Below are 13,383 nucleotides of genomic sequence, written 5' to 3'. Positions count from 1 at the left end.
GGATCTACTTCGACACCGTTGGAGGAGATCACGTGTCCAAGAAATGCTACTCGGTCCAACCAGAATTCGCATTTCGAGAACTTAGCGAATAGTTGATGATCCCTAAGCTTTCCCATTATCAGCCTCAGGTGTTCAGCATGTTCTTCCTCATTCCTGGAGTATATCAGGATGTCATCGATGAATACCACGACAAACTGGTCCAGGTATTCCATGAAGATCTTGTTCATTAAGTTCATGAAGAATGCTGGAGCATTGGTGAGTCCGAAGGACATCACTGTGAACTCATATAGACCATAACGCGTTGAGAAAGCGGTCTTCGGGATATCTTCAGATCTGATTTTTAATTGGTGGTAACCTGATCTCAAGTCAATTTTAGAGAAAACTCTTGCTCCTTTAAGTTGATCGAACAAGTCGTCAATCTGTGGCAACGGGTACTTGTTCTTTATAGTTACTTCATTCAGGGCTCTATAGTCGATTACTATTCTCTCAGAGCCATCCTTTTTCTTAACCAGGAGCACTGGGGCTCCCCAAGGGGATGAGCTAGGTCGCACATAACCTTTACTCTCCAATTCTTCGATTTGTCTTTTGACTTCTGCTAACTCATTAGCTGCCATTCGGTAGGGTCTTTTTGCAATTGGTGCGGTGCCTGGTGCCAGTTCTATGGCGAACTCAATCTCTCGATCTGGTGGCATACTCGTTAATTCTTCTGGAAATACGTCAGGATATTCACAGACTATGGGCACCGACTCCAAGGAGGTGACTTGTAAACAGGTTAGGATAGACCGACTTGCTGTAGGGGTGTTAGAGGTAAAGCGGACTTGCTTTCCTCCGGGTCCTTGCAAGGTGATGGACCTTTCAGCACAATCTATCTGTCCTTTGTGCTTAGCCAACCAATCCATCCCTAGGATGATGTCCAACCTTTGCGAGTCTAGGACTATCGGTTTGGCTAGGAAGTCAACTTCCTCAATTCTAAGGTTAACTTCCGGGCATATTTGAGTTGCCCTTATATTCCTTCCAGGGGAATGTACTATCATTGGTACACGTAAATTTTGGGTTTTCCAACCATTTCTTTTCACAAAAGCTTGTGATATGAAAGAATGGGAAGCTCCCGAATCAAACAGGATTATCGCGGGTACAGAGTTGACAGAGAACATACCCATCACAACGTCCGGAGCATCTTGAGCGGTCTCAGCTTGAATGTGGTTCACCCGGCCTCGACCAAAGTTGTTGGAAGCACGAGAACCTTGTCCACTTGCTTGAGAGCTAGGACGAGACTGAGCTGCCGCTGGAGTAGGAGTTCTGGCAGTGCTGCCATTAGCATGCCCTGAGTTGGTGTTGGTAGGATTCTGAGGGCACTGTCTGGCATAGTGACCCATCTGGTTGCACCGGAAACACTGAACTGCTGACAGTCCTAGCGGTGACTTGAAAGAGGAAACACTGTTTGGCGCAGTATTGCCACTTGGGGCGAGCTGCTGTGGCTGAGGTGCCGGTCGGTTCATTTGAGGGCGAGGGGCGTAGCCTGGCTGGTGGTTAGCCTGAGTGACCGATTGGTGATATTGCATGGGTTGACCAAAGCGAGGGCGAGGTGCGCCTCGGGAAGAATTCCCCTGATGGTTAGACTTGCGTTTCTTGTATTCTTCGGTCGCCTCTTTTCTGGCGTCCTCAAGTAGAAGTGCCTTGTTGATCATATGTTGAAAAGTGGGGAAATCGTGGGCAAGCAACTGGAGTCTCATTCCAACTGCGATTCCCTTCAAGAACTTCCTGATCTTCTTCTTGTCTGTGTCCACTTCCTCAGGGGCGTACCGAGCCAACTTGTTGAACTGACTTAGGTACTCATTGACACTACTATGGCCTTGCTTAAGCCTGTTAAATTCCTCTTTCTTCATATCAATAGCGCTTTCGGGCACATGAGCTGCACGGAAAGCCGTAGCAAACTCATCCCAAGTAATGTCAGTGGGTTCAGGGTGTGCATTGCAGTAATTCTCCCACCAATCTGCGGCAGGTCCTCTTAGTTGGTGAGAGGCGTAGAGCGTCTTCTCAACAGGAGTACACTGCACTAAGTTGAGTTTTCTATCAACATCCTTCAGCCAATCGTCAGCCTCAACGGGCTCAACGGTCTGAGAGAACTCTGGCGGCCGAGACCTCAGGAAGTCTGTCAGCTTGGATCTATTGTTGCCCATGTGAGGGTGGCCATTTCCATGCGCATTATGCTGAAAACCGGCTATGGCTGCGGCTAATCCTTGCAAGATTTGTGTCTGAACTGCCATCAAGTGCTGCATGTTGTTTTCCATATGAGGTGGGGAAGGGATGCGTTCTTCTCCAGAATTGTGACTGGCGGTGCGGTGAGAGCGGTGAGATTGTTCTTCTTCTGCATTACAAGAAGCTGTGTGATGTGAGCGATTGCTGCGGTGAGGTTGTTCAACTTCTGCATTGCGGGAAGTAGTACGGTGCGAACGGCTGCTGTGGTGAGACTGCTCATTAGCTGACTCATGATTTGCTTCTGGCTCAACTCTACCTTCCTCAAAACCGAGGCGGGCTGGTGCACGAGCGGCACGGCGGGGGCGGCTAGCCATCTAAACTCCCAGAAGAGGGCGAGGTAAGAATCGGATAAGCATTTAGGAGGGCAAGGAGCAAAATAAATATCAACTCAGATAGCACGCACTAGGCATAAACTGGATTTTTCAAATCATAAAAAAAAACACCTGATACAACGGGTGTGGACCAGTCACAGAGCTACGCCGAGCTTGACTGTACGCACACCACCTAGGAGAGCCAGACTACCAAACAACACCCACATCAACACACGCACGCACTACCTCGCCACGACTCCAAAAGAGTTGGCGGCGGAACAAAAGGGCCTGACACACGGACGGCTGCTGAAGACTGCCTCCTCTACTCCTCGTCTGCCTGACTGCCTCCTGTAGTCGGCTCCTCAGTCGAAGAAACGTCGATCGGCTGACGCGAAGGGACCGGCGGAACCTGTCGAGGGCCGGCAGCAGCACGGGCCGCTGGCGGTGGGGAAGCTGGGTAGTCGAAACGGAACACGGTGGAAGCACCAACAACACGCTTCCGCGCAGTGCGGATAAAGCGTGGGCCACGGCGGGAGGAAGCAACGGGAGTGTGTCCGGGGGTGTAGGAGGGGCTAACTGGGTGTGGGTAGGGGGAGTACACTGGTGAGTACGGCGCACGCGAGCTGGGGGAGCGCGGGCCACTAGGAGTGCGAGCAGAGCCGCGAGAGCTGTGAGAGGACAGGTGGCTGGCGTGGCAGAGGCGGCCTGAGTCCCAAGAGACAGTGTCAACTGAGGTGACACCCTCCTCGGCCAGACGGGCCTCCAGAGCGGCGTAGCGGCGGGCAAGGGAGCGGTAAGCCTCAAGGAGTAGGTCGTGCTGAGTGGCCTGAGCCTCCGAAAGCTCAACCATGCGAGTCAGCACTGGCTGAGACTCGCTGTACGGACAAGGGTACCTGGCGTCTAGGTGGCCAGAATGAAGGCGTGGGAGCTGCCGGAAGGCAGAGCCCCCGAGACGGTGGCTGTAGTCGTGGGCCAAGCGACGAAGCGCAGTCCAGGAGAGGTCCTGGTACGCGATCTGGATAGTGGGCCTGGCCACAGTGAAGTGGTGTGGGCGAAGGCCAGCTCCGTATATACCTCCACGAGGGTAAAGGTACACAGAGAGCTCACAGCGAGGGGGAACACGGTCCACGGAGTACCCCGTGTACTCAGGACACGAGAAGCCAAGGAAGCGGGCGAGGTCACGAAGCTGAGCGACGTGGTGACCCTCACCAAAACAGTGGGAACTGAAGCTAGCGTTCACTGCCATCTACAATTTTGAAAGAGGGAGAAAAGATTAGTAACCATTTTAGCAACAAACTATTGAAAATGAAGAAACCAAAAGAAGCCTTAGCTTTTCGCAAGTAGTTTTGAACTTAGTATCCTTAGGGTCGTCCTAAACGTCAGGTTTCGCCCTAGGGCCAAGCCTGTGCTCTGATACCATCTCTTGTCACGCCCCGAACTAGTCCCGAGCGGAACTAGCCCGTGACGCTCCAAATTAACCTGTTAATCGATACCAGTCCCAGGAAACAGTGCTGGTATCACAGGAAGACAGAATGTCACAGCAACAGAGGTCTCTTTATTATAGAGTAGGAGTACAGTCATGTTGGGCTACGGACAGATCCCGAGCTCACAACTGCATTTCAAAAGGGAAGCGGAAGCCAAGAATTGGACCAAACATCACAGGCGCGACTTGGGAACTAGGCCGAAACCCTAAAACTCATCGTATCCGGCTTGCTCCTGGAAGAACTCCTCGTCAGTGGGATCCGCTTTATCTTCTTCAACAACTAGGGGGGGGGATTATGTATATAGGGCAAGGGTGAGTACGAGAGTACTCAGCAAGCCATGGGAAATAAGTGTTTAATGCAGGCTTCAAAGGAAAGGCTGTTGTTTTTTTTTTGCAATTGATTTTTATTTTAAACTCCTTTTTGAAACAGCTAAGTGAGTGCTTCTCAAACGACACGGATGAGACAGTGCGTCGTGTCCGGTCGGAGTACGTGCAATGTATCAGTCTTTTGAATTGATCAAGTTTGGCACCCGGCCAACAGCTTTCAAACGGCCACCCGGGCCTGGCTGATCCCATCAGCCGCAGATTTTCCAAACATCAAACCCATTCCTCAACAGCAAATTTCACAAGGCAGTAGTCAAACAAAACTACGCTAGGAATCACCTCACATCCGCCCATGACCGTGGGCACGGCTGTTCGAACAGTTTAATAACCTCTGCAAAGGGGGTACACTTTACCCACACGACATTACTAACCCGGATCATCCAGCCCATGCAGAACGGCCATTACTAGAGACCTTAAGGCTTTCATGACAAGGCATTTCGAAAGCCGACACAGGTTCACCATATGCCAACGAGAGGGGTCCCAGACCAACACCAGATTAGGTCCAAGACCATACTGTGCCAGGAAGCCCAGGGGTCCTCCCCGACACCACCCCGGCGAATCCACATGTCTCTTGGCATCAAGGCTCCCCTGATTAGCTAATTACTCAGCCAGGGGTGTCCCATTCCACCCATGTGGTCGTACTTGCCTTATGTTCGGATGAAATTCCAAGGAAACGGTCCTTAAGTGCAAGAGCGGGAAACCGTACACCCGGTACGTTCCCCGGTCTGCGATTTTGGAAATTCATTTAGTTCGCAAGCACCGACCCAGGTGTCGGGTTTTTCAAGTCTTTTGTAAAACCCAAGTTTTACTCATCATTGGATATTTTAAATTTGAGGGGAGGTGTTCCGATGCCCGTGCCCGAAGGCCCATGCATCGAAACACAACAGTCGACAAAGGAGGTTTAAGTGTTCAATAAATCAAGGAGGGTAATTGCAGCAATTAGGGTTGGGGGCCGGCAGGCTATCTCGCGAGCCGCGGCCGAATTACTTGTGTAAATCCTATTCATGCAAAATTTGCGGAAAGAAATACTTAGATTTAAATTATTGGTGCAAGATGATCAAAGGTGACTTGCCTTGCTCGAGATCTTGTGCCTGATCCTCGAAATCCTCGCACTGCGGGTCTTCGGGCACCGAAACTACACGCGAAACGGGACAACTCAACAAACGGCGAAAATAAAGCCCTATTATTGACCTCTAAGCATGCCATTAGATAGATCTCGAGATTTGAGGAATTTTGGAAGTTGAACGGAGTCAAACGGACTTACGGTTGGGAAGGTATTGAATTTCTAAGATTATTGGATTTTTGATCTAAAGGAAAAGGATTTATTTAAACCCCTTTTTTTTGAAAAAGAAAAGAAAAGAAAAGAAGGAGGGGGGGATTAGACTTTCCTCGGGTGGCTAGGGCACGGCCTGAGAGAAAGGGGCGGCTCGGCCAAGCTTAATGGGCCGGCCGGCCCAAGAAGGCGGCCCATGGCGCGTGCGGGCGGGGAAGGGAGAGAGAGAGCCGGTGGGCCGGGTCCATTCCGCGTGGTCCCGAGTGGGACCCGCTTGTCAGCGACTCGGCTCACCGTGAGCGAGGTGCATGCGGCGCGTGCTAGGGTTCGGGGAGAGAGACGCGGTGCACGCGCGCGGTTCGCGGCGGACGCGGATGCGGCGGGCCCACGCGCAGCCTTACGGCTCACGGTGGACCGCGTGCGCGAGCGGGGCCGGAGGGAGCGGCTGACCGGGGTCGGCTCGACCCGGTCTTGGCCGAGCTGGCGCCGACGTGGCGCCTACGTGGCTGCCACGTGGGCCGGCGGGAGGTAGACGACGACGTCGGCCGAAACGGACGGCGGACGACGGCGGCGAGCGGTGGAGCGCACCACGGCGATACAGGCGAAAGCGAGCACTCCGGGAGGTTGCACGGGACGAGAGGAGACGAGCCAACGGCTTGGATTTGCCGGGGGATGCTCGACGGCAGCGGATTGCGGCGGCGGCAACCGGCGGCGAGGGAAGGGGGAAACGGCGACGAGGTCACGAGGGGTCGATTCCTGGCGGTGAGAGCATCTACGCGGCTACGGGAATCCGTTGCTAGTGTCGGATTGGGCGGAGCTACGCCGAGCGAGGCCGGCGACGAGCGGGTGCTACGGAGCACGGGCGGCGACGGCGGCGAGCACACAGCGGGCGGCGGCAACGGTCGGGGCGGCGCCAGCTAGCTACGGGGAGGCTACTCGTGCTACTATCCGAGTCTAAGAGGAGGAGGTGGAACGAGAAGGGAGAACGGAGGGAGACACTACCGTGCGGGGAAGGGGGCGCAGTGACGAGAACCGACGGCGCGGGAGCGATCTCTCCGGCCTCGGGCCGGGGAAGAGGAAGAAGAGGGCGCGCCCGGAGTCCCCTTCCGCGTCCTTGCTCGTGCCGGCTCCTCCAGCACACGCGACGGCGGCGGTCGGCGAGAGAGACGGCAATGGCGCGGGCGGAAAACGGGGAAGATTGGGAGGGAAAAAGGAAGGGAGGGCGCCTGGGTTTATAGGGCGGCGATGTCGGTTTGGGGGAGGGGAACCGACATTGGACGGTCAAGCCAGCGAGCTGGCGCTCCGGCTAGCGGCCAAATCGGCGACAGGGAGGAGGGGAATGACGCCGGCGGAGGAAGAGAAAGAAAGAAAAAGGAAGGGAGAAAGGGAGCTTGTCCCTTGCCTCTTTGGGAAAAGGAGGAGGGAGCGGGGGCGACGCGGCAGAGGGGGGGGGTTCTGCCTCCGTCCCTTGGAGGCACGCGCGGGGAGTGGCGGGGCCGAGTCGATGACGACGGCGATGACGGCGGAGGCGGCTTGGAGCGGAGCGGCGACACGGGCGGCAGGCGCGGCAGGCGCGGCAGAGGCTGACGGCGGCGGCGACCAGGCAGTCGGCCACCACGGTGCGCGCGCGCGCGGGAAGCAACGGCGCGCGGCGACAATTTGGCGGCGTCGGCAGGAACGGCAGCGGGAAGCGGGAGGGAGGGCTCGGCTCCGCGCGGCTCGCGCGCACGCGCGTGCAGCGCTCGGGCAGAGCGGGGAGAGGGAGAGAGAGAGAGAGAGAGCCGGGGAGGGAGAGAGAGAGAGAGAGAGAGCCGGGGAGGGAGGGGGAGATGGGCCGAGAGGGATTCGGTCCATCGAACCCTAGGGAGGCGAATTAGACTTTTGCGGAGGGATTTGATTTGGGAAGGATTTGGATTCGGGATTGAACTCGACGATGGCTCGGGGATTTGAGATCTGAGATGGCACGGGCACTAGACAACAAGCAAAGAAACGGATTTCGCAAATAGGATTTTTAAGAGCTAGTTTTTCCGCTAGGCGCCACGACGGAACAGGCGCTACACGTACCGTAGTAGTGTCATGCATAGCGACGAAGGTGATTTGTTATCTCGATCATCAACTGAGGGGATGGAATAGTGCCAGCTGGAATGGCCAGGAAATCCCTTGCCATTCTTGCTACTGTCGGATACCGGTCACAGTTGTCCTTCCACCACTTAAGAATATCAAAATCCTTTTGATCCAGACGGACCGTCTCATCTTTTAGATAAGCGTTGAGTTCTGTGGAGCTTTCCTGTGAGCCTGAGTGATCGATGAGTTTCTGCCAAGTATTACCATTCTCTTGCCGCGACGTATCCACATCCATTTCATTGACATGATTAGCTCGCTCCATACCATTGCTTTGATTACTATTCTGTCTCAGTGACCTGATTCTTGTACTCCGTGAAGAGCTGGCGAAACACTTCCCCTACCTTAGAAATGGCATCTGCACCGAGATGAGCATACTTGAGAAAGCTCTCAACATAGACAAGTTTGTATCTCGGGTCCAGAACAAGTGGTACACTCAGTAGCAAATAAGAACTTTCCAACATTTCGTACACTTCCCTCAATGCAGAATGAAGAGCACCTAGGTCATATTCATCTTTAGAACCACTACTTAGTTCATGATCCGTATGTTCATTCCTTCCTAAATCATAGTCGTATACAGAAGCTAACATTTTTCTCAGATTCAGCATTTCTATGAGCCACAGGTTTGAAGTCGGAGAGCTTGATGCTGACATTGTTCTCATGGCATTGTATGATGTTCCTAGCGCAGTGCGTAGCAGCTCAGTAATCGGTGTCTCATGAAATATGACATTTCCTGCTAAGGCTGCAATTTTTGCTGGTGCAGAAGAGCACTCATCATGAATGATTTCCAGCGCATAATAGTACGCATACCATTCCGTGTCATATGTCCGTGGACAATCGAGCTGCAGACGTGAAGAAATTTCTCTACGTTTCTTCTTCAAATTTTCATTCTGAAACGCGCGGACACAGTCTTCTCCGTAAGTATCCTTTCAAGGTTGAGAGATAGTATAATCAGACCAAAGTCCCTGGAAATTCCCCCAAATAGTGTTAGAACAGAACAACTTGCGCTGGGTTGCTGAGAGATGTGGAAGATGATTGTCATTGAGCAAAAATTCTCCGAATTTGCGTACAGTTCCCAAATGTTCTATTAGAACGCCACTAAACTTAAGCAAAAGTCCCCATCGAGACATAGTTCCCTTCAATTCTTCATAATTGTCAGGATCGCCAGCTACATAGTCAATGCAGTAATCCTTAATGTCTAATATTTTACCATAGGCGGTGTCAAACTCCTTTAATGACTTAAAAGCCTGTAGGACTCTGCGATGTAAATTCCACTCATCATCAATAAAGTGCGCAGCCAAATACGCCATTTTCCCAAGGGGAGTTTTGGCTTCTCCTAATGACAAGCTTACCAGCCCAGGCGTTCGCCCAATAGAATCTTTTAAACTGCTCATTTCTTGGTCGAAGAGCGCGTCACATTTTTTCTGGACATCATCTACCGATGGCATCTTGAAATCAGGGCAGACCATTTGAAGAAATCTCTTGAACTGCAAATCTTCCACAAGTGAGGGAGGAAACCCATGCAACGCGATCATCCTAAGAAGCTGATCTTGAGCAGCAACCGTCGTTTGCCGACCCAAATTATCAGTGCTAGATCCGGAGATCACCGATGCATTCTGCAATCTGTGATTCCCTTCTTGCTCGGATGCAGCAGGCGAGCCACGATGCTGTCTACCTCGTTAACGCCTAGCCTTGTTAGGATGCCTCACGGGGCAGGTCACCTCGTAGTGTTTCTTGAGACGCGATGTTCCATCCCTGATTGGGTCGGCGCAGAGCAGCGCCTTGCAATACTTGCACTCTGCCTTTTGCTCAAAATGATCCCAAACATCCGACCGCTTGCGACGACCTATTGTACTCCTCGTCGGTTGACGGTTGTACTGCTCCTCCTCGGACATCTCTGTCTGTTTCACTGCAACAAAACTTTGGTTCCTAATGAGACAGGGAAACACATATTTTTGCTACCAACCATAAAGCCCCATTTGGGGGAAGCAGGAAATGCACATGATTTCGTATGAATCAGTATGAAATATATACAGGACAGGACAAGCAAAACTTATACGGTGAACACTGAACACAGAGCAGATATGCAGTCGTGCAGATGCAGATGTACGTTTCTTTTCGGAGATGCAGGTTAATTACAACACGAAGAAGCAACCACAGAGAGAGCGGTAAGGACAGGGTCACAGGATAATTAACTTACGTCCTACGAGATGGTTAACGATGGATTCGCAAATAGCGATCCGAAGCTGAGAAGGCTGCGGCTGTCCTGCTCTCGATCTGTGGTTTTTGTGCTGGCTTCAACGCTGCTGCTTCTTCCTCCCGGCGTCTTCTCTTCCTGTGTGTACAAGATCGCGAGACGGCAAACATAGTAAAGATGGGTGGGACCCAGTCCCAAATATTAAATGTTCCACGGTTTTATAAAATTCTATCAACTAAACCACTCCCGCGTTGAGTCATCGATAGGAATCTGAAATCACCACCAGTTGAGAATGTGTAAGATTTCACCCCCCTCGTTTCTCTTGTGAATAACATTTAGCAGATCCGAAACATATACCCCCTCCGTCCCATAATATAAGAGATTTTAACTTTTTGCTTGTACTATTTGATCATTCGTCTTATTTAAAAAATTTTAGAATTATTATTTATTTTATTTGTGACTTAATTTATTATCTAAAGTACTTTAAGCATAACTTTTCATTTTTTTTATATTTAAAAAAAAAATAAATAAGACGAGTGGTGAAACAGTACGAGCAAAAGGATAAAATCCCTTATATTATGATACTATATATATTTCTAGAGCATGGAATAATTTAATGTGTTCTGACGCGGTCAACTGGGTGTGCTTCATTGAGATTGAGGTAGCGCATCTGTTGGTACAGTACAAAGCAAAAAATTTAAGAAGGCTTACAAAGTAAAAGGTCATCTTGTGTTTTCTTTTCTCTTTTTAAATATCACCTCGGGTTGTCGTTCCCTTTGATAAATGGGATTACTGTGTGCAATTCTTTTTTTTCTTTAGAAACATAGTACTAAGGTAGACGGTCATAACACGCGTATACTCCCTATAAACGCACGCACGTATACCCTACCCATATAAGTACATCCAGAAGACTGGACCGGCATATGCTAGGTCGGTATATCTTGAGATTGACGGAGTGACTACGGGCGTCTCACTATCAATGGGTTCGTCGCCTATCACTGAAAATATAATTAGCCGTAAATGCGAGCACCTACGTCAATTCTTTGATTTGAATCCGGTGGGTGGGCTGGATACACCACAAGAAATTTAACCAGTTGAACTATGCTCATTTCACGTGTGCAATACTTCAGTGCTATGCCGAGTATTATTTACCACTACTAAAAAACATCAAATAGGTATCGCCACTACGGGTGCCGATAGTGCTAAAACTGGCACCTATAGACATTTCCCATCTCCGCGGATCGAAATCGTAAAAAACCGGCACCTTTAAGTAATTTTAGGTGTCGGTTCTAAATAAAAACCGGCACCTGTTATATTTTGTGCCGGTTTTTTTAAAAAAAACCGACACCCTACCAAACAAGCCGAGCCGAACCGACCTCCGGCCACATCTTATCCTCTCGTCTCCTCTCATTGTCCATTCCCCATTGGCTTGTGCACCGAGTCGTCTCTCTCTCTCAGCTCTCTCTTATTTCTTTCTCCACCGAATCGTCGTGCGGCGGTGGGAGGGAATACTGCTGCGGCGGTGGGAGGGAATACTGTTGCGGCGGCGGGTCGGCGACGTGAGGGGAAGCGGCGGTGGTCTGACGGCCTGGCGGCGGCGCCCTCCCCTGCGCCAGATCTGGTGGGAGGGGAGGTGGCGGCGGCGGCCCAGCGGTGGAAGGGGATAGGGGAGTGGCAGGTCGGTGGCGTGAGGGGAGGCGGCGGCTCGGAGGCGGGAGTGGAGGTGGCGATGGTGGTGCCGCGGCAGCGGCGCTCTCCTCCTCTCCATCCGACGACAGTGGCGGCGGTGGATACGTTAGTGGCGGTGGTGGTGAAGGCAGTGTCGCCCTCCTCTCCTTCCAATTCATGATGAGTATTCTTGATGAATGTGTTTGAATATGATGTTGGTCTGTTCTTGATGAGTGTTCTGGATGAATGTGATGTTGATGAGTGTTCTTGATGAATGTAATTTCTAAGGAATAGTAGATGGGATCGGAATGCATCGGCTCGATGCATCAAGCCGTTTTTTTGGCTCATGGGCGCCTCAAAGGTGCCGGTTAAAACCGGCACCCTTTACGCTTGGATAATCAGTGCCGGTTGGAAAAACCGGCATCTAAGAGGGTTTCCCAACTGGCACCATTTACATATTCTGTAGTAGTGTACGTTTATGGCAGCAAAGTGTAGAACCGATTCAACGTCCTACTACATGGAAGTACTTGGTCAAAGCTACAACTGATGGACGATGAAGAGAATGTGCTCTATGTGGAAGCACTTTGATGTGTCGATGGAATTGTGAATGGAAACTCCACCTATCAGGTTTAAAATTTTTTGTGCCCATGGATATTCATACACATAGGGAGGTGTTTTCAATGGAATTTTAGTGTCACTAGGGATTTACTGCTCTTCGTTGACGTATTTACATGTGTCTGAGTATGATGTGTGCATGTGCGTTCTCCATGTAATCGAAGAGTGTGCTATACTACGAGCCTCAACCCATGTTAATCTTGACCCCAAACTATTTATTTGCATCAAAATGCATCACCTCTGTCATCTCTTTAGATTGAAAATTAATTTCATCCTAAATCTGCAACACTAATTGAGTTGTATGTGATTTTATGCAACTTAGTTGAATTATTAGTATGATTTATTTGTTTATTTTTCTTATCGGTTAATTATCTATAGATTTACTAATTTTTTCTTGTGTGGAAATCCTTTTGCCTCTGTATTGCTTTACCAAGATTTGATTGGAGTGATTATACTGTATGTACTTAAGAGGGTACCGAGAGATACAGCCTTTTTTATGTTACTTTAAGTTACCTCGAACATTTTTAAGGTATAGAATTAATGTAGTACCGTATCTGTTTTTAACTTCCTAGCTTAGAAAACGTTATTTGCTCTACTCGCTAGCACACAGCATGCCTATCAGAAACTGGAAGAGAACATCTGCATGCCTATAAGTTTTGATTTAAATATTTTTTTAGGGGGGTAATTTTGATTTAAATATGGGTCGAAAGACTTTTAGGTATGACAAACCCCGGTCACTTCATGGTTAAACAATCCAGGATGCATTAATGTTTGGACTTTGTACATGACATAGAAAAGTTTTCCCATTACACCAAATACCGACATACGCAATCACCGCCATACCTACAGCATATACATTCAGACACCTAGAAATGTGCTCAATCCCAATGACCTCTGTCCCACTGTTTCATAAAAGAAAATGTCCCCTTAACAAAAGTCAAGCGAGGAAGGTCAAGGATAGATACATGAACACACAAAATCAGGGATAAATGTATGGACCATTGAGAGTTAGACACATATTAAAGCTACAGAATATTAATAAAATGGGAGCAAATTATCACATATATACATA

General features: G+C 50.1%; 1 pseudogene; it reads right to left on the bottom strand.

Annotated features, from left to right (window-relative positions):
* Positions 1 to 7,784: 7,784 nt before the first annotated feature.
* On the bottom strand, positions 7,785 to 9,726 carry LOC127756299 (zinc finger BED domain-containing protein RICESLEEPER 2-like; annotated as a pseudogene).
* Between the last annotated feature and the right edge of the window lie 3,657 nt (positions 9,727 to 13,383).

This window comes from Oryza glaberrima, chromosome 12 (genome assembly GCF_000147395.1).
Source record: "Oryza glaberrima chromosome 12, OglaRS2, whole genome shotgun sequence".
Taxonomy (NCBI): domain Eukaryota; kingdom Viridiplantae; phylum Streptophyta; class Magnoliopsida; order Poales; family Poaceae; genus Oryza; species Oryza glaberrima.
The sequence above is the reverse complement of the archived record's forward strand: the minus strand, read 5'-3'. Positions and strand labels throughout refer to the sequence as shown.